Genomic DNA, 26,555 nt, shown 5'->3' with positions numbered 1-26,555 from the left:
CAGGAAGGAGGGGCAGCCTCCATCTCATGGGAGCCTTGGAAGCAACTGTTAGGACACAGTGGTTGCCAAGGCAGTGACCTCATTCAGTTCCTGAAGGAAGTGACCTCACCTCACTTCCTTGGTGATGGAACTCTCTGAACTTGGGATCCAGGAAGCCAGGCACCCAGAGCCAGTCCCAGTCCCAGTCCCAGTGGGCTCACTTGTTTGGATTTACCAAGGACAGAGTCAGTCTTTCTTGGTACCCACTGAGGTGAGGATTGCCAAATGCCAGGAAAGCTCTGCAGAGGGGCCTTTCCTGAGAAAGCAGGTAGTGGCTCACCGCTGGCTCCTGACAACTTCACAGAGTTGGCCAAGGAGGCCAGATGTGAGACAGGACAGGCCCTTTCGGGGGAACATAGTATGGCCCACCAGTCAGACGACACTCCGGGTAGTCACAGACCAACTTGGAAGGAGGTGCCTTTGTGGGTGTGGGTGTGAGTTTGTGGTTTTGTCTCATGTTCTGAGAATAGGTAGGAAAGGCGGTTTGTTTGGGTTGGAGTGGACTGTTTCTAGTAAGGCTTTTGACAAGGCGAGTGTTTCTATGTTTGTGTATCCCACTGTGTCCCTGGTTGTAGACATTAGAAAAGAGAATGCATCAATGGATGTGTCCTGTCTAGTAGAAAGCTTCCCAGCATTCATCCTGCCCAATTTATGAATGGACTGCGGCTTGCCTTATGGATGGGCAACGCCTACTATCTTCCTAAGTTCCTGTTTTCTTCCTGAATTCTGGCCACTCTCCAGAATAGGCTCATGGTTTTGTGTCCAAGATATGTACCACCTCCAAGCTCGGTGACATGGCCATGTACTGGATAGTTGAAAGAAATGGTGAGCATCTCAGAAAACTCAGATATCAGTGTGATCAGTAAAGTCTCCCTAGAGAAACCCTGCTTTGGGCCTTTGGCTTACCTATCCTTTTGTGGCCCTGAATGTCAGGAAGGCCTTTGCCTCAGGGCACCCCTTTGTGAAGCCTGAAGAAAACAGTTTTCAAATGGAAATGAATGGGCATCACCTGTGGCTCTTTGCTTAATTGCTTTGCAAAGGGATGTGTCTGAATCAGCCTCTTGGCCCTGTGTGAGGCTGTGGCTTACATTGTCAGCACCTGATGGATCCAAAGAAAGATCCCATGCGTGCATCCAAGGCCAAATTGGCACAAAAGCAGTCATCCTGGATGAGGTCTCTCGCCTTCCTCTGTAAGGTTCCTGACCTCCATCAAGTGAGAATAGGGATCCTTTGTGTCAAATGAGTCCTTCAAAGCCATGCAGAGGCTAGCCCATAGGTGCTTGGGTTTTCTCATGACTCCAGTTCACACAAAGAATCTATACCCGGCAGTCAGTAGGCCTCCAATTGGAGAAGTAGAGCAGTATTAAAGGCAGGCCTATTTGATCACTCCAGGTCCAAAGGAAGGGTGTCCAGGCCACCCTGACATTAGGCAAATGAGAGGCAAGGGAGCTTATTGTGGACACTGTCTTGGGCTGTGCCCCTCATGGAAACCTCCAGCCAGAGGTCATGATGAGTGTCTGTATGGAAGAAGATGAGGGCCATGTGGCAGTGTTTTGGTTTGAATTGTGGTGTGGCAGTGGGAAGAGATGACTGGGTCCACCTGGGCTTGAACTCTGGTGTGATTCCCCTTGGAGACTGAGTTCTGGAACTGACCTCAGAGAAGTATTGCCGTGAATTGTGTCGGGATGTTAGGAGGCCACGCATGAGAGTCGCCCTTGGAAACTGAGATCTAGGCCCAGGCTGGCTTTCCACAGAGCACTGGGAATCTCAGCCCGGATATCACATGATTTTATTCTTAAAGACCTGGCAGCCATCGTGGAGAGTCCAAACACACGTGGACCTCACATTGTAGACCTCAATGGGCCTGGCTTCCTGTGACCTTTTGGCCACTCCTTGGGAAGCCTTGTTTGTGAGAGTTCTCCAGAGCTTTCGTTGAAATGAGCTTCCTCACCATTTAATGGTTCCTGAAGGAATGGAAACCCACAGTGCCTCCAACTTCATCCTTTAAAAATGGCTAGCTAGATAAATACCATGACATTTTTGAAATTCCCATGACCAGGTGGCACTGGAGAACCTTTGGATGTCCTGTTGCTGATCATGAGTGTACCAGACAGTGCCTTGATTGACTGGGTTTCATGAAAATGGTGTAGAACAGAGATGCCAGTGAGTTGGGGCCTGCTGAGTAGTGGGCCTAGAGCAGTGGTGTGCAGGTGTGTGATAGAACATCTGTGGTGGGGCCATGTGGATCTGCCATTGGCTTCCAAATGGCTTGTGACTGACATGGTGCAGCGAGCAGACCCTTCTATGTAAAGGCATCTTGTTATATGGAGAGGTTTCAGGGCAATGTTCAGAATCAGGTTGCTATGGTCAAGGGGGCAAGCTCTGTGGGATAGAAGCCTGGCTGGTGCATTCTCCTAGGACCTTGACCCACCACACGTGACAGAACTCCCTCCAGCACTGTGTCCCAGTTGAACTCCTTGTATTTCCTGAAGCAAATTCCAAACTCCCAGTGCAGCAGCAAGAAACACCACGAAAAGTGGAGGATGACCAAATGGCTTCACAGTCCACACAGGGAGACACTTAGACCCCAGTGGCCACAGTTTACCTGCAAAGAGAGAATTCAGCACTTCTGCCTCATGTTCATTGGAAAATCAGAAACCATGTCCTCCAGGTCACATAGATGCAGACCTGGTTTGATGGTCTCACTACAAAGGAAGCTAAAGCTCCTGACAACAACATATATTTCAAGTGCCCAACCTCAGAAGCAGTTTCTCACGAAGTCTTTAGGCCAGCAGAGCTCCACGTTTGTGGAGTGTTTACCCTGTCCCTTACTCATGGAAAGTAGTCTACCACCTCCAAGGTTGTGAACTCCTGAGCATTTTCCATTCCACATATGTATTCACAGCATTTCTAACTCTTCTCCTCAAATTGTGTCTTACTTATTGTGAAGGTAATGTCAAGGCAATGTTCTGGATGAGAGTGGGAAGATTTTTTTGTAGCACATATTGGCCTACACATTGGATTCATTTTCCTATTTTCCGTTCGAAATACTGAATCCCTGACACTCACCCATACCCTACTAGATTGTGACTACGAATACTAATATGATGGAGAAAAATAACTCAAACAGAATAGAAATACAGGCAGTTCAGAGGAGGCCTGGTGTATAGTTGGACTGGCCTTTGGCATTATAAAGGGTAGGTGTTATAAATCTAGTCCAATTTAGTAGAAATAGTTCTCCATGTGTTTTGAATGTTAACAAATATGTGAATTCCTGTCTCCCTTTCTCTGTAGCCTATTCAGCAACATGCATTTTTACATGCACATATAGAATCCTACCTCCTATCCCACGTCCATTCTTGTGAGGTGGCTGACTTGGCAGATACAAACTGTGAGAAGAGATCACTCCTCCTAAACGCTGTTGGAACTGAAAATTCAACCTCCAGGTGAGCTTCCCACATGAACAACATGATACATAAATACATGTTCAGTAAAATAAATATTTTTGGATCTGTGGATGATAAATATTTCATGATGAATTTCGATTGGCATATATATTTCTACTCTTTAATGTCTGTGTTTGTGTGTGTGTTTTTCTTTTGTGTATATATATATATATATATATATATATATACATATACACACACACACACACACACACACATACACACACTCTCCAGATTTTTCAAAATATGAAATGTATGTGTCATATTATATACTCCCTAAATTCATTCATGTTCATATATGTGGATTTATAATCAACTTTTCACAAGATTATTCTCAGAAATAGTCATCCACCTGAAATACATATTTGTTTCCTAGTGCTGAAATCCTAATATTTCTACAGTAACTGACCCAGTTTAACATGAATGCAAGTAGATTCCTATGGGACATGATGTGTATTTTGACGTTCATTTTTATTCAACACTGGTACATTACTATTTCTTCAGTTGATGCACATCATAGGATATGTATTTCATCCTCAAGTTCACAAATTTCTAGGCATTCATTTCCCTTTCAATCACTTCCTGCTTCAGAACACATGTATTCCTCCACGTTTCTTGACTGGTCTTTTCATGAGACTTCTTTCCAAACACATTCTTTTCCATTTCCATAATCCCTTGTGAAGCAAAACTCACACCCCCTTCATGGTAAACCATAACCCCAATATCACCATTAGATGTATAACTGGTTAGAATGAATGGTTGTGTATCAATATTAGATTTCCTATATATTTTCAGATATCAATGCAATCCATTATTTAAATTGGAACCTGTTATACTATTTATTCACAGTATGGTCTATTCATGCATTATCTCTATATTCATAGACCCAGGGTACACCTATTTGTACCCCCAAAGGCTAATTTATATGTCTTCAACATATTACTCCCAGAAATGGTGGAAGAAACACTCATGTCACCTGATCTACATATACATTTTATCACAGTGATATTCTGGACACAAAATGCAAAGGTCACACTTATGATTGCACCAACGCCTCATTGGAAAGTGAGCATGGATTACTAAAAACATCCTTGTCCAGGTTGCCTAATGCTCTCAAATGTCAATGCTATTGGTGACTACACATTTGTTTCTTCCTAAGATGATATATTCAACCTCAACCCTGTTGAAAATGTCTAATCCACTCACTCACTTTATACTTTGCCTGATTTCCTAATGTCTCTATTGATATCTGCTTTCCTACATATGTTCCCCAGTTCATCATTGTGACTGACTCTTCACATGTGCTGACGTTTACATTCACTCTCTAACCGACACCCTATTGCTAAAGAACTTTTGGTCCAAATTGCATACTCACTCTTCTTCCAAAACTTACCAACTATCTTCCTAATCCTACCTACTATCCCTTTTTGACTGGATGTTCTCTTCTACATTCAATCATCCAAGGTACAAGGTCCTATGCCATTGTGTACCGATTTATCTGAGACATCTGTGCAGAAAGTCATTCAAAGCTAAGTATCCCAATCAAGGGCCCAATGCCCTTCTGGCCTTCAAATCTTACTTGGATTTCTGTTTTCATACATATATTTCACCTATATATTATTATAAATATCCCAGGTTCCCAATACCATTCTTCATCCAGCAGAGTGATTCCTAAGCCACATCAAACAGGTTCTTAACCCTAACCATACACTGTTCCCTCAATCTAACTTTACAGAAGAGCAGGGACAGAGTGGGTCTTACAATACAGGAATGTGGGGGATCTTCCACCTGCTGAGAACCTCAAAGGTCCATGCAGAAATGATCCCTGGAGAAGATGTAGGCAGCTATGAAGGACCTGAGAGAGCAGAAGTCATCTTCCATGGCAAACAACCTGGTCAGGATGAAGGGATGTGTCTGAATGAGCCTCTCTCTTCTTAATGTAGACAAGATGGACCAAAGCAGGCCTGTGTGGAGAGCTGTTCCTTGGTGCCTATGGTTGATATTCCATTCTAACTTGTGAAAGTGTCACAGGAAGGAGGGGCAGCCTCCATCTCATGGGAGCCTTGGAAGCAACTGTTAGGACACAGTGGTTGCCAAGGCAGTGACCTCATTCAGTTCCTGAAGGAAGTGACCTCACCTCACTTCCTTGGTGATGGAACTCTCTGAACTTGGGATCCAGGAAGCCAGGCACCCAGAGCCAGTCCCAGTCCCAGTCCCAGTGGGCTCACTTGTTTGGATTTACCAAGGACAGAGTCAGTCTTTCTTGGTACCCACTGAGGTGAGGATTGCCAAATGCCAGGAAAGCTCTGCAGAGGGGCCTTTCCTGAGAAAGCAGGTAGTGGCTCACCGCTGGCTCCTGACAACTTCACAGAGTTGGCCAAGGAGGCCAGATGTGAGACAGGACAGGCCCTTTCGGGGGAACATAGTATGGCCCACCAGTCAGACGACACTCCGGGTAGTCACAGACCAACTTGGAAGGAGGTGCCTTTGTGGGTGTGGGTGTGAGTTTGTGGTTTTGTCTCATGTTCTGAGAATAGGTAGGAAAGGCGGTTTGTTTGGGTTGGAGTGGACTGTTTCTAGTAAGGCTTTTGACAAGGCGAGTGTTTCTATGTTTGTGTATCCCACTGTGTCCCTGGTTGTAGACATTAGAAAAGAGAATGCATCAATGGATGTGTCCTGTCTAGTAGAAAGCTTCCCAGCATTCATCCTGCCCAATTTATGAATGGACTGCGGCTTGCCTTATGGATGGGCAACGCCTACTATCTTCCTAAGTTCCTGTTTTCTTCCTGAATTCTGGCCACTCTCCAGAATAGGCTCATGGTTTTGTGTCCAAGATATGTACCACCTCCAAGCTCGGTGACATGGCCATGTACTGGATAGTTGAAAGAAATGGTGAGCATCTCAGAAAACTCAGATATCAGTGTGATCAGTAAAGTCTCCCTAGAGAAACCCTGCTTTGGGCCTTTGGCTTACCTATCCTTTTGTGGCCCTGAATGTCAGGAAGGCCTTTGCCTCAGGGCACCCCTTTGTGAAGCCTGAAGAAAACAGTTTTCAAATGGAAATGAATGGGCATCACCTGTGGCTCTTTGCTTAATTGCTTTGCAAAGGGATGTGTCTGAATCAGCCTCTTGGCCCTGTGTGAGGCTGTGGCTTACATTGTCAGCACCTGATGGATCCAAAGAAAGATCCCATGCGTGCATCCAAGGCCAAATTGGCACAAAAGCAGTCATCCTGGATGAGGTCTCTCGCCTTCCTCTGTAAGGTTCCTGACCTCCATCAAGTGAGAATAGGGATCCTTTGTGTCAAATGAGTCCTTCAAAGCCATGCAGAGGCTAGCCCATAGGTGCTTGGGTTTTCTCATGACTCCAGTTCACACAAAGAATCTATACCCGGCAGTCAGTAGGCCTCCAATTGGAGAAGTAGAGCAGTATTAAAGGCAGGCCTATTTGATCACTCCAGGTCCAAAGGAAGGGTGTCCAGGCCACCCTGACATTAGGCAAATGAGAGGCAAGGGAGCTTATTGTGGACACTGTCTTGGGCTGTGCCCCTCATGGAAACCTCCAGCCAGAGGTCATGATGAGTGTCTGTATGGAAGAAGATGAGGGCCATGTGGCAGTGTTTTGGTTTGAATTGTGGTGTGGCAGTGGGAAGAGATGACTGGGTCCACCTGGGCTTGAACTCTGGTGTGATTCCCCTTGGAGACTGAGTTCTGGAACTGACCTCAGAGAAGTATTGCCGTGAATTGTGTCGGGGTGTTAGGAGGCCACGCATGAGAGTCGCCCTTGGAAACTGAGATCTAGGCCCAGGCTGGCTTTCCACAGAGCACTGGGAATCTCAGCCCGGATATCACATGATTTTATTCTTAAAGACCTGGCAGCCATCGTGGAGAGTCCAAACACACATGGACCTCACACTGTAGACCTCAATGGGCCTGGCTTCCTGTGACCTTTTGGCCACTCCTTGGGAAGCCTTGTTTGTGAGAGTTCTCCAGAGCTTTCGTTGAAATGAGCTTCCTCACCATTTAATGGTTCCTGAAGGAATGGAAACCCACAGTGCCTCCAACTTCATCCTTTAAAAATGGCTAGCTAGATAAATACCATGACATTTTTGAAATTCCCATGACCAGGTGGCACTGGAGAACCTTTGGATGTCCTGTTGCTGATCATGAGTGTACCAGACAGTGCCTTGATTGACTGGGTTTCATGAAAATGGTGTAGAACAGAGATGCCAGTGAGTTGGGGCCTGCTGAGTAGTGGGCCTAGAGCAGTGGTGTGCAGGTGTGTGATAGAACATCTGTGGTGGGGCCATGTGGATCTGCCATTGGCTTCCAAATGGCTTGTGACTGACATGGTGCAGCGAGCAGACCCTTCTATGTAAAGGCATCTTGTTATACGGAGAGGTTTCAGGGCAATGTTCAGAATCAGGTTGCTATGGTCAAGGGGGCAAGCTCTGTGGGATAGAAGCCTGGCTGGTGCATTCTCCTAGGACCTTGACCCACCACACGTGACAGAACTCCCTCCAGCACTGTGTCCCAGTTGAACTCCTTGTATTTCCTGAAGCAAATTCCAAACTCCCAGTGCAGCAGCAAGAAACACCACGAAAAGTGGAGGATGACCAAATGGCTTCACAGTCCACACAGGGAGACACTTAGACCCCAGTGGCCACAGTTTACCTGCAAAGAGAGAATTCAGCACTTCTGCCTCATGTTCATTGGAAAATCAGAAACCATGTCCTCCAGGTCACATAGATGCAGACCTGGTTTGATGGTCTCACTACAAAGGAAGCTAAAGCTCCTGACAACAACATATATTTCAAGTGCCCAACCTCAGAAGCAGTTTCTCACGAAGTCTTTAGGCCAGCAGAGCTCCACGTTTGTGGAGTGTTTACCCTGTCCCTTACTCATGGAAAGTAGTCTACCACCTCCAAGGTTGTGAACTCCTGAGCATTTTCCATTCCACATATGTATTCACAGCATTTCTAACTCTTCTCCTCAAATTGTGTCTTACTTATTGTGAAGGTAATGTCAAGGCAATGTTCTGGATGAGAGTGGGAAGATTTTTTTGTAGCACATATTGGCCTACACATTGGATTCATTTTCCTATTTTCCGTTCGAAATACTGAATCCCTGACACTAACCCATACCCTACTAGATTGTGACTACGAATACTAATATGATGGAGAAAAATAACTCAAACAGAATAGAAATACAGGCAGTTCAGAGGAGGCCTGGTGTATAGTTGGACTGGCCTTTGGCATTATAAAGGGTAGGTGTTATAAATCTAGTCCAATTTAGTAGAAATAGTTCTCCATGTGTTTTGAATGTTAACAAATATGTGAATTCCTGTCTCCCTTTCTCTGTAGCCTATTCAGCAACATGCATTTTTACATGCACATATAGAATCCTACCTCCTATCCCACGTCCATTCTTGTGAGGTGGCTGACTTGGCAGATACAAACTGTGAGAAGAGATCACTCCTCCTAAACGCTGTTGGAACTGAAAATTCAACCTCCAGGTGAGCTTCCCACATGAACAACATGATACATAAATACATGTTCAGTAAAATAAATATTTTTGGATCTGTGGATGATAAATATTTCATGATGAATTTCGATTGGCATATATATTTCTACTCTTTAATGTCTGTGTTTGTGTGTGTGTTTTTCTTTTGTGTATATATATATATATATATATATATATATATATATATATATATATACATATACACACACACACACACACACACACATACACACACTCTCCAGATTTTTCAAAATATGAAATGTATGTGTCATATTATATACTCCCTAAATTCATTCATGTTCATATATGTGGATTTATAATCAACTTTTCACAAGATTATTCTCAGAAATAGTCATCCACCTGAAATACATATTTGTTTCCTAGTGCTGAAATCCTAATATTTCTACAGTAACTGACCCAGTTTAACATGAATGCAAGTAGATTCCTATGGGACATGATGTGTATTTTGACGTTCATTTTTATTCAACACTGGTACATTACTATTTCTTCAGTTGATGCACATCATAGGATATGTATTTCATCCTCAAGTTCACAAATTTCTAGGCATTCATTTCCCTTTCAATCACTTCCTGCTTCAGAACACATGTATTCCTCCACGTTTCTTGACTGGTCTTTTCATGAGACTTCTTTCCAAACACATTCTTTTCCATTTCCATAATCCCTTGTGAAGCAAAACTCACACCCCCTTCATGGTAAACCATAACCCCAATATCACCATTAGATGTATAACTGGTTAGAATGAATGGTTGTGTATCAATATTAGATTTCCTATATATTTTCAGATATCAATGCAATCCATTATTTAAATTGGAACCTGTTATACTATTTATTCACAGTATGGTCTATTCATGCATTATCTCTATATTCATAGACCCAGGGTACACCTATTTGTACCCCCAAAGGCTAATTTATATGTCTTCAACATATTACTCCCAGAAATGGTGGAAGAAACACTCATGTCACCTGATCTACATATACATTTTATCACAGTGATATTCTGGACACAAAATGCAAAGGTCACACTTATGATTGCACCAACGCCTCATTGGAAAGTGAGCATGGATTACTAAAAACATCCTTGTCCAGGTTGCCTAATGCTCTCAAATGTCAATGCTATTGGTGACTACACATTTGTTTCTTCCTAAGATGATATATTCAACCTCAACCCTGTTGAAAATGTCTAATCCACTCACTCACTTTATACTTTGCCTGATTTCCTAATGTCTCTATTGATATCTGCTTTCCTACATATGTTCCCCAGTTCATCATTGTGACTGACTCTTCACATGTGCTGACGTTTACATTCACTCTCTAACCGACACCCTATTGCTAAAGAACTTTTGGTCCAAATTGCATACTCACTCTTCTTCCAAAACTTACCAACTATCTTCCTAATCCTACCTACTATCCCTTTTTGACTGGATGTTCTCTTCTACATTCAATCATCCAAGGTACAAGGTCCTATGCCATTGTGTACCGATTTATCTGAGACATCTGTGCAGAAAGTCATTCAAAGCTAAGTATCCCAATCAAGGGCCCAATGCCCTTCTGGCCTTCAAATCTTACTTGGATTTCTGTTTTCATACATATATTTCACCTATATATTATTATAAATATCCCAGGTTCCCAATACCATTCTTCATCCAGCAGAGTGATTCCTAAGCCACATCAAACAGGTTCTTAACCCTAACCATACACTGTTCCCTCAATCTAACTTTACAGAAGAGCAGGGACAGAGTGGGTCTTACAATACAGGAATGTGGGGGATCTTCCACCTGCTGAGAACCTCAAAGGTCCATGCAGAAATGATCCCTGGAGAAGATGTAGGCAGCTATGAAGGACCTGAGAGAGCAGAAGTCATCTTCCATGGCAAACAACCTGGTCAGGATGAAGGGATGTGTCTGAATGAGCCTCTCTCTTCTTAATGTAGACAAGATGGACCAAAGCAGGCCTGTGTGGAGAGCTGTTCCTTGGTGCCTATGGTTGATATTCCATTCTAACTTGTGAAAGTGTCACAGGAAGGAGGGGCAGCCTCCATCTCATGGGAGCCTTGGAAGCAACTGTTAGGACACAGTGGTTGCCAAGGCAGTGACCTCATTCAGTTCCTGAAGGAAGTGACCTCACCTCACTTCCTTGGTGATGGAACTCTCTGAACTTGGGATCCAGGAAGCCAGGCACCCAGAGCCAGTCCCAGTCCCAGTCCCAGTGGGCTCACTTGTTTGGATTTACCAAGGACAGAGTCAGTCTTTCTTGGTACCCACTGAGGTGAGGATTGCCAAATGCCAGGAAAGCTCTGCAGAGGGGCCTTTCCTGAGAAAGCAGGTAGTGGCTCACCGCTGGCTCCTGACAACTTCACAGAGTTGGCCAAGGAGGCCAGATGTGAGACAGGACAGGCCCTTTCGGGGGAACATAGTATGGCCCACCAGTCAGACGACACTCCGGGTAGTCACAGACCAACTTGGAAGGAGGTGCCTTTGTGGGTGTGGGTGTGAGTTTGTGGTTTTGTCTCATGTTCTGAGAATAGGTAGGAAAGGCGGTTTGTTTGGGTTGGAGTGGACTGTTTCTAGTAAGGCTTTTGACAAGGCGAGTGTTTCTATGTTTGTGTATCCCACTGTGTCCCTGGTTGTAGACATTAGAAAAGAGAATGCATCAATGGATGTGTCCTGTCTAGTAGAAAGCTTCCCAGCATTCATCCTGCCCAATTTATGAATGGACTGCGGCTTGCCTTATGGATGGGCAACGCCTACTATCTTCCTAAGTTCCTGTTTTCTTCCTGAATTCTGGCCACTCTCCAGAATAGGCTCATGGTTTTGTGTCCAAGATATGTACCACCTCCAAGCTCGGTGACATGGCCATGTACTGGATAGTTGAAAGAAATGGTGAGCATCTCAGAAAACTCAGATATCAGTGTGATCAGTAAAGTCTCCCTAGAGAAACCCTGCTTTGGGCCTTTGGCTTACCTATCCTTTTGTGGCCCTGAATGTCAGGAAGGCCTTTGCCTCAGGGCACCCCTTTGTGAAGCCTGAAGAAAACAGTTTTCAAATGGAAATGAATGGGCATCACCTGTGGCTCTTTGCTTAATTGCTTTGCAAAGGGATGTGTCTGAATCAGCCTCTTGGCCCTGTGTGAGGCTGTGGCTTACATTGTCAGCACCTGATGGATCCAAAGAAAGATCCCATGCGTGCATCCAAGGCCAAATTGGCACAAAAGCGGTCATCCTGGATGAGGTCTCTCGCCTTCCTCTGTAAGGTTCCTGACCTCCATCAAGTGAGAATAGGGATCCTTTGTGTCAAATGAGTCCTTCAAAGCCATGCAGAGGCTAGCCCATAGGTGCTTGGGTTTTCTCATGACTCCAGTTCACACAAAGAATCTATACCCGGCAGTCAGTAGGCCTCCAATTGGAGAAGTAGAGCAGTATTAAAGGCAGGCCTATTTGATCACTCCAGGTCCAAAGGAAGGGTGTCCAGGCCACCCTGACATTAGGCAAATGAGAGGCAAGGGAGCTTATTGTGGACACTGTCTTGGGCTGTGCCCCTCATGGAAACCTCCAGCCAGAGGTCATGATGAGTGTCTGTATGGAAGAAGATGAGGGCCATGTGGCAGTGTTTTGGTTTGAATTGTGGTGTGGCAGTGGGAAGAGATGACTGGGTCCACCTGGGCTTGAACTCTGGTGTGATTCCCCTTGGAGACTGAGTTCTGGAACTGACCTCAGAGAAGTATTGCCGTGAATTGTGTCGGGATGTTAGGAGGCCACGCATGAGAGTCGCCCTTGGAAACTGAGATCTAGGCCCAGGCTGGCTTTCCACAGAGCACTGGGAATCTCAGCCCGGATATCACATGATTTTATTCTTAAAGACCTGGCAGCCATCGTGGAGAGTCCAAACACACGTGGACCTCACATTGTAGACCTCAATGGGCCTGGCTTCCTGTGACCTTTTGGCCACTCCTTGGGAAGCCTTGTTTGTGAGAGTTCTCCAGAGCTTTCGTTGAAATGAGCTTCCTCACCATTTAATGGTTCCTGAAGGAATGGAAACCCACAGTGCCTCCAACTTCATCCTTTAAAAATGGCTAGCTAGATAAATACCATGACATTTTTGAAATTCCCATGACCAGGTGGCACTGGAGAACCTTTGGATGTCCTGTTGCTGATCATGAGTGTACCAGACAGTGCCTTGATTGACTGGGTTTCATGAAAATGGTGTAGAACAGAGATGCCAGTGAGTTGGGGCCTGCTGAGTAGTGGGCCTAGAGCAGTGGTGTGCAGGTGTGTGATAGAACATCTGTGGTGGGGCCATGTGGATCTGCCATTGGCTTCCAAATGGCTTGTGACTGACATGGTGCAGCGAGCAGACCCTTCTATGTAAAGGCATCTTGTTATATGGAGAGGTTTCAGGGCAATGTTCAGAATCAGGTTGCTATGGTCAAGGGGGCAAGCTCTGTGGGATAGAAGCCTGGCTGGTGCATTCTCCTAGGACCTTGACCCACCACACGTGACAGAACTCCCTCCAGCACTGTGTCCCAGTTGAACTCCTTGTATTTCCTGAAGCAAATTCCAAACTCCCAGTGCAGCAGCAAGAAACACCACGAAAAGTGGAGGATGACCAAATGGCTTCACAGTCCACACAGGGAGACACTTAGACCCCAGTGGCCACAGTTTACCTGCAAAGAGAGAATTCAGCACTTCTGCCTCATGTTCATTGGAAAATCAGAAACCATGTCCTCCAGGTCACATAGATGCAGACCTGGTTTGATGGTCTCACTACAAAGGAAGCTAAAGCTCCTGACAACAACATATATTTCAAGTGCCCAACCTCAGAAGCAGTTTCTCACGAAGTCTTTAGGCCAGCAGAGCTCCACGTTTGTGGAGTGTTTACCCTGTCCCTTACTCATGGAAAGTAGTCTACCACCTCCAAGGTTGTGAACTCCTGAGCATTTTCCATTCCACATATGTATTCACAGCATTTCTAACTCTTCTCCTCAAATTGTGTCTTACTTATTGTGAAGGTAATGTCAAGGCAATGTTCTGGATGAGAGTGGGAAGATTTTTTTGTAGCACATATTGGCCTACACATTGGATTCATTTTCCTATTTTCCGTTCGAAATACTGAATCCCTGACACTCACCCATACCCTACTAGATTGTGACTACGAATACTAATATGATGGAGAAAAATAACTCAAACAGAATAGAAATACAGGCAGTTCAGAGGAGGCCTGGTGTATAGTTGGACTGGCCTTTGGCATTATAAAGGGTAGGTGTTATAAATCTAGTCCAATTTAGTAGAAATAGTTCTCCATGTGTTTTGAATGTTAACAAATATGTGAATTCCTGTCTCCCTTTCTCTGTAGCCTATTCAGCAACATGCATTTTTACATGCACATATAGAATCCTACCTCCTATCCCACGTCCATTCTTGTGAGGTGGCTGACTTGGCAGATACAAACTGTGAGAAGAGATCACTCCTCCTAAACGCTGTTGGAACTGAAAATTCAACCTCCAGGTGAGCTTCCCACATGAACAACATGATACATAAATACATGTTCAGTAAAATAAATATTTTTGGATCTGTGGATGATAAATATTTCATGATGAATTTCGATTGGCATATATATTTCTACTCTTTAATGTCTGTGTTTGTGTGTGTGTTTTTCTTTTGTGTATATATATATATATATATATATATATATATATATATATACATATACACACACACACACACACACACACATACACACACTCTCCAGATTTTTCAAAATATGAAATGTATGTGTCATATTATATACTCCCTAAATTCATTCATGTTCATATATGTGGATTTATAATCAACTTTTCACAAGATTATTCTCAGAAATAGTCATCCACCTGAAATACATATTTGTTTCCTAGTGCTGAAATCCTAATATTTCTACAGTAACTGACCCAGTTTAACATGAATGCAAGTAGATTCCTATGGGACATGATGTGTATTTTGACGTTCATTTTTATTCAACACTGGTACATTACTATTTCTTCAGTTGATGCACATCATAGGATATGTATTTCATCCTCAAGTTCACAAATTTCTAGGCATTCATTTCCCTTTCAATCACTTCCTGCTTCAGAACACATGTATTCCTCCACGTTTCTTGACTGGTCTTTTCATGAGACTTCTTTCCAAACACATTCTTTTCCATTTCCATAATCCCTTGTGAAGCAAAACTCACACCCCCTTCATGGTAAACCATAACCCCAATATCACCATTAGATGTATAACTGGTTAGAATGAATGGTTGTGTATCAATATTAGATTTCCTATATATTTTCAGATATCAATGCAATCCATTATTTAAATTGGAACCTGTTATACTATTTATTCACAGTATGGTCTATTCATGCATTATCTCTATATTCATAGACCCAGGGTACACCTATTTGTACCCCCAAAGGCTAATTTATATGTCTTCAACATATTACTCCCAGAAATGGTGGAAGAAACACTCATGTCACCTGATCTACATATACATTTTATCACAGTGATATTCTGGACACAAAATGCAAAGGTCACACTTATGATTGCACCAACGCCTCATTGGAAAGTGAGCATGGATTACTAAAAACATCCTTGTCCAGGTTGCCTAATGCTCTCAAATGTCAATGCTATTGGTGACTACACATTTGTTTCTTCCTAAGATGATATATTCAACCTCAACCCTGTTGAAAATGTCTAATCCACTCACTCACTTTATACTTTGCCTGATTTCCTAATGTCTCTATTGATATCTGCTTTCCTACATATGTTCCCCAGTTCATCATTGTGACTGACTCTTCACATGTGCTGACGTTTACATTCACTCTCTAACCGACACCCTATTGCTAAAGAACTTTTGGTCCAAATTGCATACTCACTCTTCTTCCAAAACTTACCAACTATCTTCCTAATCCTACCTACTATCCCTTTTTGACTGGATGTTCTCTTCTACATTCAATCATCCAAGGTACAAGGTCCTATGCCATTGTGTACCGATTTATCTGAGACATCTGTGCAGAAAGTCATTCAAAGCTAAGTATCCCAATCAAGGGCCCAATGCCCTTCTGGCCTTCAAATCTTACTTGGATTTCTGTTTTCATACATATATTTCACCTATATATTATTATAAATATCCCAGGTTCCCAATACCATTCTTCATCCAGCAGAGTGATTCCTAAGCCACATCAAACAGGTTCTTAACCCTAACCATACACTGTTCCCTCAATCTAACTTTACAGAAGAGCAGGGACAGAGTGGGTCTTACAATACAGGAATGTGGGGGATCTTCCACCTGCTGAGAACCTCAAAGGTCCATGCAGAAATGATCCCTGGAGAAGATGTAGGCAGCTATGAAGGACCTGAGAGAGCAGAAGTCATCTTCCATGGCAAACAACCTGGTCAGGATGAAGGGATGTGTCTGAATGAGCCTCTCTCTTCTTAATGTAGACAAGATGGACCAAAGCAGGCCTGTGTGGAGAGCTGTTCCTTGGTGCCTATGGTTGATATTCCATTCTAACTTGTGAAAGTGTCACAGGAAGGAGGGGCAGCCTCCATCTCATGGGAGCCTTGGAAGCAACTGTTAGGACACAGTGGTTGCCAAGGCAGTGACCTCATTCAGTTCCTGAAGGAAGTGACCTCACCTCACTTCCTTGGTGATGGAACTCTCTGAACTTGGGATCCAGGAAGCCAGGCACCCAGAGCCAGTCCCAGTCCCAGTCCCAGTGGGCTCACTTGTTTGGATTTACCAAGGACAGAGTCAGTCTTTCTTGGTACCCACTGAGGTGAGGATTGCCAAATGCCAGGAAAGCTCTGCAGAGGGGCCTTTCCTGAGAAAGCAGGTAGTGGCTCACCGCTGGCTCCTGACAACTTCACAGAGTTGGCCAAGGAGGCCAGATGTGAGACAGGACAGGCCCTTTCGGGGGAACATAGTATGGCCCACCAGTCAGACGACACTCCGGGTAGTCACAGACCAACTTGGAAGGAGGTGCCTTTGTGGGTGTGGGTGTGAGTTTGTGGTTTTGTCTCATGTTCTGAGAATAGGTAGGAAAGGCGGTTTGTTTGGGTTGGAGTGGACTGTTTCTAGTAAGGCTTTTGACAAGGCGAGTGTTTCTATGTTTGTGTATCCCACTGTGTCCCTGGTTGTAGACATTAGAAAAGAGAATGCATCAATGGATGTGTCCTGTCTAGTAGAAAGCTTCCCAGCATTCATCCTGCCCAATTTATGAATGGACTGCGGCTTGCCTTATGGATGGGCAACGCCTACTATCTTCCTAAGTTCCTGTTTTCTTCCTGAATTCTGGCCACTCTCCAGAATAGGCTCATGGTTTTGTGTCCAAGATATGTACCACCTCCAAGCTCGGTGACATGGCCATGTACTGGATAGTTGAAAGAAATGGTGAGCATCTCAGAAAACTCAGATATCAGTGTGATCAGTAAAGTCTCCCTAGAGAAACCCTGCTTTGGGCCTTTGGCTTACCTATCCTTTTGTGGCCCTGAATGTCAGGAAGGCCTTTGCCTCAGGGCACCCCTTTGTGAAGCCTGAAGAAAACAGTTTTCAAATGGAAATGAATGGGCATCACCTGTGGCTCTTTGCTTAATTGCTTTGCAAAGGGATGTGTCTGAATCAGCCTCTTGGCCCTGTGTGAGGCTGTGGCTTACATTGTCAGCACCTGATGGATCCAAAGAAAGATCCCATGCGTGCATCCAAGGCCAAATTGGCACAAAAGCAGTCATCCTGGATGAGGTCTCTCGCCTTCCTCTGTAAGGTTCCTGACCTCCATCAAGTGAGAATAGGGATCCTTTGTGTCAAATGAGTCCTTCAAAGCCATGCAGAGGCTAGCCCATAGGTGCTTGGGTTTTCTCATGACTCCAGTTCACACAAAGAATCTATACCCGGCAGTCAGTAGGCCTCCAATTGGAGAAGTAGAGCAGTATTAAAGGCAGGCCTATTTGATCACTCCAGGTCCAAAGGAAGGGTGTCCAGGCCACCCTGACATTAGGCAAATGAGAGGCAAGGGAGCTTATTGTGGACACTGTCTTGGGCTGTGCCCCTCATGGAAACCTCCAGCCAGAGGTCATGATGAGTGTCTGTATGGAAGAAGATGAGGGCCATGTGGCAGTGTTTTGGTTTGAATTGTGGTGTGGCAGTGGGAAGAGATGACTGGGTCCACCTGGGCTTGAACTCTGGTGTGATTCCCCTTGGAGACTGAGTTCTGGAACTGACCTCAGAGAAGTATTGCCGTGAATTGTGTCGGGATGTTAGGAGGCCACGCATGAGAGTCGCCCTTGGAAACTGAGATCTAGGCCCAGGCTGGCTTTCCACAGAGCACTGGGAATCTCAGCCCGGATATCACATGATTTTATTCTTAAAGACCTGGCAGCCATCGTGGAGAGTCCAAACACACGTGGACCTCACATTGTAGACCTCAATGGGCCTGGCTTCCTGTGACCTTTTGGCCACTCCTTGGGAAGCCTTGTTTGTGAGAGTTCTCCAGAGCTTTCGTTGAAATGAGCTTCCTCACCATTTAATGGTTCCTGAAGGAATGGAAACCCACAGTGCCTCCAACTTCATCCTTTAAAAATGGCTAGCTAGATAAATACCATGACATTTTTGAAATTCCCATGACCAGGTGGCACTGGAGAACCTTTGGATGTCCTGTTGCTGATCATGAGTGTACCAGACAGTGCCTTGATTGACTGGGTTTCATGAAAATGGTGTAGAACAGAGATGCCAGTGAGTTGGGGCCTGCTGAGTAGTGGGCCTAGAGCAGTGGTGTGCAGGTGTGTGATAGAACATCTGTGGTGGGGCCATGTGGATCTGCCATTGGCTTCCAAATGGCTTGTGACTGACATGGTGCAGCGAGCAGACCCTTCTATGTAAAGGCATCTTGTTATATGGAGAGGTTTCAGGGCAATGTTCAGAATCAGGTTGCTATGGTCAAGGGGGCAAGCTCTGTGGGATAGAAGCCTGGCTGGTGCATTCTCCTAGGACCTTGACCCACCACACGTGACAGAACTCCCTCCAGCACTGTGTCCCAGTTGAACTCCTTGTATTTCCTGAAGCAAATTCCAAACTCCCAGTGCAGCAGCAAGAAACACCACGAAAAGTGGAGGATGACCAAATGGCTTCACAGTCCACACAGGGAGACACTTAGACCCCAGTGGCCACAGTTTACCTGCAAAGAGAGAATTCAGCACTTCTGCCTCATGTTCATTGGAAAATCAGAAACCATGTCCTCCAGGTCACATAGATGCAGACCTGGTTTGATGGTCTCACTACAAAGGAAGCTAAAGCTCCTGACAACAACATATATTTCAAGTGCCCAACCTCAGAAGCAGTTTCTCACGAAGTCTTTAGGCCAGCAGAGCTCCACGTTTGTGGAGTGTTTACCCTGTCCCTTACTCATGGAAAGTAGTCTACCACCTCCAAGGTTGTGAACTCCTGAGCATTTTCCATTCCACATATGTATTCACAGCATTTCTAACTCTTCTCCTCAAATTGTGTCTTACTTATTGTGAAGGTAATGTCAAGGCAATGTTCTGGATGAGAGTGGGAAGATTTTTTTGTAGCACATATTGGCCTACACATTGGATTCATTTTCCTATTTTCCGTTCGAAATACTGAATCCCTGACACTCACCCATACCCTACTAGATTGTGACTACGAATACTAATATGATGGAGAAAAATAACTCAAACAGAATAGAAATACAGGCAGTTCAGAGGAGGCCTGGTGTATAGTTGGACTGGCCTTTGGCATTATAAAGGGTAGGTGTTATAAATCTAGTCCAATTTAGTAGAAATAGTTCTCCATGTGTTTTGAATGTTAACAAATATGTGAATTCCTGTCTCCCTTTCTCTGTAGCCTATTCAGCAACATGCATTTTTACATGCACATATAGAATCCTACCTCCTATCCCACGTCCATTCTTGTGAGGTGGCTGACTTGGCAGATACAAACTGTGAGAAGAGATCACTCCTCCTAAACGCTGTTGGAACTGAAAATTCAACCTCCAGGTGAGCTTCCCACATGAACAACATGATACATAAATACATGTTCAGTAAAATAAATATTTTTGGATCTGTGGATGATAAATATTTCATGATGAATTTCGATTGGCATATATATTTCTACTCTTTAATGTCTGTGTTTGTGTGTGTGTTTTTCTTTTGTGTATATATATATATATATATATATATATATATATACATATACACACACACACACACACACACACATACACACACTCTCCAGATTTTTCAAAATATGAAATGTATGTGTCATATTATATACTCCCTAAATTCATTCATGTTCATATATGTGGATTTATAATCAACTTTTCACAAGATTATTCTCAGAAATAGTCATCCACCTGAAATACATATTTGTTTCCTAGTGCTGAAATCCTAATATTTCTACAGTAACTGACCCAGTTTAACATGAATGCAAGTAGATTCCTATGGGACATGATGTGTATTTTGACGTTCATTTTTATTCAACACTGGTACATTACTATTTCTTCAGTTGATGCACATCATAGGATATGTATTTCATCCTCAAGTTCACAAATTTCTAGGCATTCATTTCCCTTTCAATCACTTCCTGCTTCAGAACACATGTATTCCTCCACGTTTCTTGACTGGTCTTTTCATGAGACTTCTTTCCAAACACATTCTTTTCCATTTCCATAATCCCTTGTGAAGCAAAACTCACACCCCCTTCATGGTAAACCATAACCCCAATATCACCATTAGATGTATAACTGGTTAGAATGAATGGTTGTGTATCAATATTAGATTTCCTATATATTTTCAGATATCAATGCAATCCATTATTTAAATTGGAACCTGTTATACTATTTATTCACAGTATGGTCTATTCATGCATTATCTCTATATTCATAGACCCAGGGTACACCTATTTGTACCCCCAAAGGCTAATTTATATGTCTTCAACATATTACTCCCAGAAATGTTGGAAGAAACACTCATGTCACCTGATCTACATATACATTTTATCACAGTGATATTCTGGACACAAAATGCAAAGGTCACACTTATGATTGCACCAACGCCTCATTGGAAAGTGAGCATGGATTACTAAAAACATCCTTGTCCAGGTTGCCTAATGCTCTCAAATGTCAATGCTATTGGTGACTACACATTTGTTTCTTCCTAAGATGATATATTCAACCTCAACCCTGTTGAAAATGTCTAATCCACTCACTCACTTTATACTTTGCCTGATTTCCTAATGTCTCTATTGATATCTGCTTTCCTACATATGTTCCCCAGTTCATCATTGTGACTGACTCTTCACATGTGCTGACGTTTACATTCACTCTCTAACCGACACCCTATTGCTAAAGAACTTTTGGTCCAAATTGCATACTCACTCTTCTTCCAAAACTTACCAACTATCTTCCTAATCCTACCTACTATCCCTTTTTGACTGGATGTTCTCTTCTACATTCAATCATCCAAGGTACAAGGTCCTATGCCATTGTGTACCGATTTATCTGAGACATCTGTGCAGAAAGTCATTCAAAGCTAAGTATCCCAATCAAGGGCCCAATGCCCTTCTGGCCTTCAAATCTTACTTGGATTTCTGTTTTCATACATATATTTCACCTATATATTATTATAAATATCCCAGGTTCCCAATACCATTCTTCATCCAGCAGAGTGATTCCTAAGCCACATCAAACAGGTTCTTAACCCTAACCATACACTGTTCCCTCAATCTAACTTTACAGAAGAGCAGGGACAGAGTGGGTCTTACAATACAGGAATGTGGGGGATCTTCCACCTGCTGAGAACCTCAAAGGTCCATGCAGAAATGATCCCTGGAGAAGATGTAGGCAGCTATGAAGGACCTGAGAGAGCAGAAGTCATCTTCCATGGCAAACAACCTGGTCAGGATGAAGGGATGTGTCTGAATGAGCCTCTCTCTTCTTAATGTAGACAAGATGGACCAAAGCAGGCCTGTGTGGAGAGCTGTTCCTTGGTGCCTATGGTTGATATTCCATTCTAACTTGTGAAAGTGTCACAGGAAGGAGGGGCAGCCTCCATCTCATGGGAGCCTTGGAAGCAACTGTTAGGACACAGTGGTTGCCAAGGCAGTGACCTCATTCAGTTCCTGAAGGAAGTGACCTCACCTCACTTCCTTGGTGATGGAACTCTCTGAACTTGGGATCCAGGAAGCCAGGCACCCAGAGCCAGTCCCAGTCCCAGTCCCAGTGGGCTCACTTGTTTGGATTTACCAAGGACAGAGTCAGTCTTTCTTGGTACCCACTGAGGTGAGGATTGCCAAATGCCAGGAAAGCTCTGCAGAGGGGCCTTTCCTGAGAAAGCAGGTAGTGGCTCACCGCTGGCTCCTGACAACTTCACAGAGTTGGCCAAGGAGGCCAGATGTGAGACAGGACAGGCCCTTTCGGGGGAACATAGTATGGCCCACCAGTCAGACGACACTCCGGGTAGTCACAGACCAACTTGGAAGGAGGTGCCTTTGTGGGTGTGGGTGTGAGTTTGTGGTTTTGTCTCATGTTCTGAGAATAGGTAGGAAAGGCGGTTTGTTTGGGTTGGAGTGGACTGTTTCTAGTAAGGCTTTTGACAAGGCGAGTGTTTCTATGTTTGTGTATCCCACTGTGTCCCTGGTTGTAGACATTAGAAAAGAGAATGCATCAATGGATGTGTCCTGTCTAGTAGAAAGCTTCCCAGCATTCATCCTGCCCAATTTATGAATGGACTGCGGCTTGCCTTATGGATGGGCAACGCCTACTATCTTCCTAAGTTCCTGTTTTCTTCCTGAATTCTGGCCACTCTCCAGAATAGGCTCATGGTTTTGTGTCCAAGATATGTACCACCTCCAAGCTCGGTGACATGGCCATGTACTGGATAGTTGAAAGAAATGGTGAGCATCTCAGAAAACTCAGATATCAGTGTGATCAGTAAAGTCTCCCTAGAGAAACCCTGCTTTGGGCCTTTGGCTTACCTATCCTTTTGTGGCCCTGAATGTCAGGAAGGCCTTTGCCTCAGGGCACCCCTTTGTGAAGCCTGAAGAAAACAGTTTTCAAATGGAAATGAATGGGCATCACCTGTGGCTCTTTGCTTAATTGCTTTGCAAAGGGATGTGTCTGAATCAGCCTCTTGGCCCTGTGTGAGGCTGTGGCTTACATTGTCAGCACCTGATGGATCCAAAGAAAGATCCCATGCGTGCATCCAAGGCCAAATTGGCACAAAAGCGGTCATCCTGGATGAGGTCTCTCGCCTTCCTCTGTAAGGTTCCTGACCTCCATCAAGTGAGAATAGGGATCCTTTGTGTCAAATGAGTCCTTCAAAGCCATGCAGAGGCTAGCCCATAGGTGCTTGGGTTTTCTCATGACTCCAGTTCACACAAAGAATCTATACCCGGCAGTCAGTAGGCCTCCAATTGGAGAAGTAGAGCAGTATTAAAGGCAGGCCTATTTGATCACTCCAGGTCCAAAGGAAGGGTGTCCAGGCCACCCTGACATTAGGCAAATGAGAGGCAAGGGAGCTTATTGTGGACACTGTCTTGGGCTGTGCCCCTCATGGAAACCTCCAGCCAGAGGTCATGATGAGTGTCTGTATGGAAGAAGATGAGGGCCATGTGGCAGTGTTTTGGTTTGAATTGTGGTGTGGCAGTGGGAAGAGATGACTGGGTCCACCTGGGCTTGAACTCTGGTGTGATTCCCCTTGGAGACTGAGTTCTGGAACTGACCTCAGAGAAGTATTGCCGTGAATTGTGTCGGGATGTTAGGAGGCCACGCATGAGAGTCGCCCTTGGAAACTGAGATCTAGGCCCAGGCTGGCTTTCCACAGAGCACTGGGAATCTCAGCCCGGATATCACATGATTTTATTCTTAAAGACCTGGCAGCCATCGTGGAGAGTCCAAACACACGTGGACCTCACATTGTAGACCTCAATGGGCCTGGCTTCCTGTGACCTTTTGGCCACTCCTTGGGAAGCCTTGTTTGTGAGAGTTCTCCAGAGCTTTCGTTGAAATGAGCTTCCTCACCATTTAATGGTTCCTGAAGGAATGGAAACCCACAGTGCCTCCAACTTCATCCTTTAAAAATGGCTAGCTAGATAAATACCATGACATTTTTGAAATTCCCATGACCAGGTGGCACTGGAGAACCTTTGGATGTCCTGTTGCTGATCATGAGTGTACCAGACAGTGCCTTGATTGACTGGGTTTCATGAAAATGGTGTAGAACAGAGATGCCAGTGAGTTGGGGCCTGCTGAGTAGTGGGCCTAGAGCAGTGGTGTGCAGGTGTGTGATAGAACATCTGTGGTGGGGCCATGTGGATCTGCCATTGGCTTCCAAATGGCTTGTGACTGACATGGTGCAGCGAGCAGACCCTTCTATGTAAAGGCATCTTGTTATATGGAGAGGTTTCAGGGCAATGTTCAGAATCAGGTTGCTATGGTCAAGGGGGCAAGCTCTGTGGGATAGAAGCCTGGCTGGTGCATTCTCCTAGGACCTTGACCCACCACACGTGACAGAACTCCCTCCAGCACTGTGTCCCAGTTGAACTCCTTGTATTTCCTGAAGCAAATTCCAAACTCCCAGTGCAGCAGCAAGAAACACCACGAAAAGTGGAGGATGACCAAATGGCTTCACAGTCCACACAGGGAGACACTTAGACCCCAGTGGCCACAGTTTACCTGCAAAGAGAGAATTCAGCACTTCTGCCTCATGTTCATTGGAAAATCAGAAACCATGTCCTCCAGGTCACATAGATGCAGACCTGGTTTGATGGTCTCACTACAAAGGAAGCTAAAGCTCCTGACAACAACATATATTTCAAGTGCCCAACCTCAGAAGCAGTTTCTCACGAAGTCTTTAGGCCAGCAGAGCTCCACGTTTGTGGAGTGTTTACCCTGTCCCTTACTCATGGAAAGTAGTCTACCACCTCCAAGGTTGTGAACTCCTGAGCATTTTCCATTCCACATATGTATTCACAGCATTTCTAACTCTTCTCCTCAAATTGTGTCTTACTTATTGTGAAGGTAATGTCAAGGCAATGTTCTGGATGAGAGTGGGAAGATTTTTTTGTAGCACATATTGGCCTACACATTGGATTCATTTTCCTATTTTCCGTTCGAAATACTGAATCCCTGACACTCACCCATACCCTACTAGATTGTGACTACGAATACTAATATGATGGAGAAAAATAACTCAAACAGAATAGAAATACAGGCAGTTCAGAGGAGGCCTGGTGTATAGTTGGACTGGCCTTTGGCATTATAAAGGGTAGGTGTTATAAATCTAGTCCAATTTAGTAGAAATAGTTCTCCATGTGTTTTGAATGTTAACAAATATGTGAATTCCTGTCTCCCTTTCTCTGTAGCCTATTCAGCAACATGCATTTTTACATGCACATATAGAATCCTACCTCCTATCCCACGTCCATTCTTGTGAGGTGGCTGACTTGGCAGATACAAACTGTGAGAAGAGATCACTCCTCCTAAACGCTGTTGGAACTGAAAATTCAACCTCCAGGTGAGCTTCCCACATGAACAACATGATACATAAATACATGTTCAGTAAAATAAATATTTTTGGATCTGTGGATGATAAATATTTCATGATGAATTTCGATTGGCATATATATTTCTACTCTTTAATGTCTGTGTTTGTGTGTGTGTTTTTCTTTTGTGTATATATATATATATATATATATATATATATATATACATATACACACACACACACACACACACACATACACACACTCTCCAGATTTTTCAAAATATGAAATGTATGTGTCATATTATATACTCCCTAAATTCATTCATGTTCATATATGTGGATTTATAATCAACTTTTCACAAGATTATTCTCAGAAATAGTCATCCACCTGAAATACATATTTGTTTCCTAGTGCTGAAATCCTAATATTTCTACAGTAACTGACCCAGTTTAACATGAATGCAAGTAGATTCCTATGGGACATGATGTGTATTTTGACGTTCATTTTTATTCAACACTGGTACATTACTATTTCTTCAGTTGATGCACATCATAGGATATGTATTTCATCCTCAAGTTCACAAATTTCTAGGCATTCATTTCCCTTTCAATCACTTCCTGCTTCAGAACACATGTATTCCTCCACGTTTCTTGACTGGTCTTTTCATGAGACTTCTTTCCAAACACATTCTTTTCCATTTCCATAATCCCTTGTGAAGCAAAACTCACACCCCCTTCATGGTAAACCATAACCCCAATATCACCATTAGATGTATAACTGGTTAGAATGAATGGTTGTGTATCAATATTAGATTTCCTATATATTTTCAGATATCAATGCAATCCATTATTTAAATTGGAACCTGTTATACTATTTATTCACAGTATGGTCTATTCATGCATTATCTCTATATTCATAGACCCAGGGTACACCTATTTGTACCCCCAAAGGCTAATTTATATGTCTTCAACATATTACTCCCAGAAATGGTGGAAGAAACACTCATGTCACCTGATC

This window comes from Spermophilus citellus (assembly GCF_964194105.1).
Source record: "Spermophilus citellus genome assembly, chromosome: 17".
NCBI lineage: Eukaryota > Metazoa > Chordata > Mammalia > Rodentia > Sciuridae > Spermophilus > Spermophilus citellus.
This window is presented reverse-complemented; position numbering follows the sequence as displayed.